Source organism: Opisthorchis viverrini (genome assembly GCF_000715545.1).
Source record: "Opisthorchis viverrini unplaced genomic scaffold opera_v5_9, whole genome shotgun sequence".
Lineage (NCBI taxonomy): Eukaryota > Metazoa > Platyhelminthes > Trematoda > Opisthorchiida > Opisthorchiidae > Opisthorchis > Opisthorchis viverrini.
The window spans coordinates 2,546,520-2,551,181 of NW_008751665.1; positions in this window are offsets into that span (position 1 = coordinate 2,546,520).

Consider the following 4,662-nt stretch of genomic DNA (forward strand, 5'->3'; position numbering starts at 1 on the left):
CGCTCAAGCCTGTAGCCACAACTTCGAGCAGTTCCCATCCGGCCACGTCTCTGGGATGAGCTCTTCCGCACCCAATAAATTTTCGCTCAGATTGGGCTAGCCTGGCTTTCCTGCTGCAATTTCGACTTGCCTGTTGCACAAGTTCAAATCCATATACGGAGTTCAGGTCGCCCTATGTATTAGCAACTTGCCCCCATCCAACCTATTCCCCTGCACCTGACATCTCTACAACAGTGCAACCAGTGAATCTGCTTGCTTTCAGATTAAACCACATTTTTGAGACAAAACTTGACACGTGCTCCTAATTTGAATTATCCCATCTCCATCTCTACTTTTGCTCGTTGTGACTCCGGTACCTAACCTAACCACCCAGGGTCACCCATGGCCAGCAATGGTTTTCAGTTTTAGTTCATGCCACCTGACTGTCTTTGATCTAGTCGCATGCCCATTATTGCTATATCATCGGGTGTTCCCCAGTGTTTGTGACACTGTCCTCTTTTTATGCAATCCGCACCCCCACAAATCACTGAGTCATGCTCCATTCTGACTGTAAAACTATGATCATGCCAGACGGTATGCCACCCACAAGTTGGGAATAAACATTATTATTATTACTGAGCATTAGGTCTGAAGAAATACGAAACTTACCTGGAATGCGTGATGTTCCATTAAGGGACGACCAGACTGGTTGAGTCCAAGTGCGTCGCATGGAATCATCATCATTTTTTCCCCAACTGGTGCACTACAGAATTCGCCCTAACTCATGATTGTCACTCTGATCATCACACATTCCAGGTAAGTCTCGTATTTCTTTAGACCTAACATTCAGTAGGCATTGGCTACTAGAAATAACGCAATACAATACAGCCGGTAAAGAGTATCCACGTATTCTGAAACTGTCGCCACTGGTGTGCTCAATTTATAGGGCAAGTTTTTCTTCCAGTTTACCAGCTATATGTCCCGTAGTGATGTTTTTCTAAACTAAAATATCTTTCTCCCATTCAAAAACGTCAGTAGCTCGCTAAACATTGGGCACCAAAAGAACCTCCCATTTCCAACGAGACACATGCTGATCCAAACGCCCAATAAAAGTCAACTTTAATCTCGTCTAAGCTAGACTATTGACTTTCCCTGGTCGAGATGTACAGGCACGTGTTAATCGTGCATGTGAGCTAGGTTTGTTCAGCTGTCCGCTATGACCGACGTGGGTAACATCTGGTCAGTTGATTAGGCATCGTGGACAACTAGTCACATTTCGGTCATTTACATCAGCTGGATTTCCATTGATATATTGTGTTAGCAACAATAGTGTCTTTTGTCAATTGAAACTCAGGGTTTCAGGCTTCCGCTTCTGTTGGGACAGGTATCCATTTTGACCTCATAGTGGGCAGGGTACGATTTACCCCTTTAGCCACGTACCTCCCAGGCCACTTCTGGGGCTGACGAGAGAAAGCCTGTGGTATTTCGCGATTAGCGATAGAAAACAAAATAATGCACCGGACGTTCATTCTCAGGCTTACACCATTTGCAAGCCTTACGTTCCTCAGATCTTGTACGCGTTATTCTAATTTTACTAGTGTTCTTTTCAATATCGTTACTCATATTGACTGCGCCGGAGCTACGAAAACACGGGATTCCGCATCCATCTAGTCATGCAGAAGGGACAATATGTAATTTATTTTATTGGGTAATATAAGGGGCAAACACTATCTTCGAGTGACGCGTAATTCCAGAATCTCCTGGAAGGCAAAGCAAAGTCGGAGCTTAGTTTTATACGGTACAATCAATGTAAGACCAATGCATACATTGTACAAACTCGACAGTAGATACCCGTCCACTTGGACTACAGAAGTACGAACCAAGTGACCAAGCACGTTCTTACGTGAGAAAGTCACACGCGCCCTAAGTGGGCCACAAATTGCTCGATGGTCATATGGCCAAATGAGTGAAGTGGTAATGTTAAACGAACGTCAGTTCGTATACATGCACTAAACACAAAAGTCGAGCCGGGGCTGGTACAGAATGAATGTGGGGAACTACAGTTATCAACGTAATGGTTTATACATGTGATGACACGGCATGTTTCGAATCAACGAGTACACTTTAGGTTCTTGCAAGTTTATGATCCTATTATGGCCGCAGAGCTACCTGCGACTTTCGCCTGTTGTAAAATGAATTCATGGTTGCCACAAATCGCGATATCTCATTTCACTGTTCTCCAAATTGCGGTAATTTCTGACCTTGAAATATCAGTCACCTAAACAAATCAACCAGACAGAAAAGTTGAAGAAAAATGCCTCTCGGTAAGCGTTCCTAACTGAGTTGTGGTAATGTTGGTAACTTCGCAGGTTCCACGGTATCGATTGTATTCGATGAATAACTGTTAGTTGGTTGGTTGGTTGGTTTAATTTTATCCTCTCGTTCGAAGATATCATCCATTTAATTACTATCAAGCACTTTAACCACTGCTGACAGAGATAATTAGCATTTAGCGCACGCGGATCGATGGGGCGTTTCCCCTACAAGGGTGGCTTCGCCATTTGAACTGGGCCAAGCCGTGTTCAGCAGTTGTTCCGCCCAAATGTTTCCTGTTTCCGTTTTTCCCGGACCAATGCTTAAAAATCAAGACCAAAAACTGTTTCTCGGCCTCAGTAGAAATGTCATTATTCTTGAAGAAAACCACTGAGTTATGCCTGAATGCTGATGTGGAGAAAAGACAATAGTTAACGAAGGCTGCATTCGCATAAGAGCGGATACCCAGGAAATCAGCGTGAGATGTATGTTACCAGATTTTTTATTTTCCAATGGTTCGGTAGAGAACCGGGGTGTTGTGGTATCATACTTTGCCTGGCATCCTTGCCCCAGGCGGGGGGATATGCAGTGCAACCCAAGGGCACCTCAGGAGAAGTCTGATGCGATGGTTTGGAACTGACTAAATCGTCCCTGGAAGAACACATTCTTGTGAGGCGTTCGATTGTCCACCTGGGTGTCAACCCCACCGTGTGCGCCTTAAATTGGTAATGAACGAATTTCGTCGCAAGCGTGCTTCTTGGCTTTAATCCTATGAACAAATGGGATCAGTGGTGGTCATTCGAAAAGTCTGATTGGTCGTAGCAAGCCCCAGAATGTATTGCTTACCATGCCCGCCTCTCACCGAGGCCTTTTATTCTTGTACCCTGGCCGCGGGTGAGCTGGAAAGCCACGCCTGAAAATGCACACACGGAAAATATCCGACAAATCTGGTTATCACGCCAGCGCTTGGAATAAGTAATACACAATATTTTCAGATTCCACGCCCGACATCATATCCTAAGTAATTGCCTTTGACCGCGGGATTCCAAACCAAAAAGACAGGATTTTGACAGGATCCGCCAGGGGATGTCTGCTCTGGTGCTTTTGGGATACACGGAAGGTTTGAAAGCCTCACTATTCGCTTAACCCCCTATTACGATAGTCGCGTCAAGTGTCCTTTTATATTGAGCAAGAATTCTGATAGCATTTCTTTGGCTACAATTGGTATGCGTGGCATGCTAGCAGTAGAACATTTAGTGTATCGAGGTCCCCAGGTAGCCCTAGGCATTAAGGAAATTCGTATCGCTCTTGAACAGTGGAAAAGCACCACTCCGAGAATAACGCCCCTTTTTGACGCCTCGAGAGCCCCTCCCAGGATACTCCATGGGTTGATACAAATGTGCCGAACTTTGCCGAAAACGGCTGTTGGTTATGGCGCCCAAACCCTGAGGGTGGCCATTTTTGGCTAGTATGTGCGAAAACGAATTTCTTAACGTAAAGCAGCGTAAATAAAAATATTTAGGTATAGATTAGCACGAGAAGCAAGATTGGTCGTTAAAAAGCTTTTTGTAAATATTCGTCGACTTGCGCACAAATGTTGCGACACGTAGCTGCTCAGACACCCCAAAGGAGTCCAACGTGGGTGAGCTGACATTCTTGACGACGAACGCCCCTGCGTATCCGCCTTCGATGTATCTCAGCACACACGCCCGAAATTTGGTGGAATGAACTTAACCAATGAGGACGTTGCTGTCACCTCTGCTAGCTGTCTTCAGGACCACTAAAATTGAGCTGAACCCCCAGGTTCATTGAGCCAGTTGTAGATGAGCCGTCTTCAACGTTTTTCCGTTGGAAGTTAGACAGGAGCCAAAGTCTGGATGAATAACCAACCGCTGTTTTAAGCACTGTTGAAGAGCAAAGGGCAAAATTGGCCCCCAGATGGCCTGACGTATGTGGGTGGCAGTTTTGTGAAATGAATGTACAAGTTAGGCACGCTAGTGTTGCAGAAGTTCGCGGTTAAAACACAAAAGCAACCAGGTTTTTAGAAGAGATGGTTGGGTGACGAGCAAAAATGGGCTGTGACCGTAAAGCACGGTGTTTCATCGGGGGTGCCAGGTAGAGAACTTAGTGATACATTTGACTTGAGTAGACTAGAAAAACGATTTTTGTGGGTTTGAGGCTCCTGGTCAAAAAGATTTCTTCACTGCAAGCAAATAAATCTTTCCCACTTCCCGTTTTGGATGCCGAAAGTGCAACTCGGGGGCACTGTGGTTGATGAAAAAGAACCAGTCCCCAATGTTTTGTTTAAATACCTCCATTTTCCAACAACTCTTGCCAAACTCCGGGGTGTATCGTATTGCAATATGCATG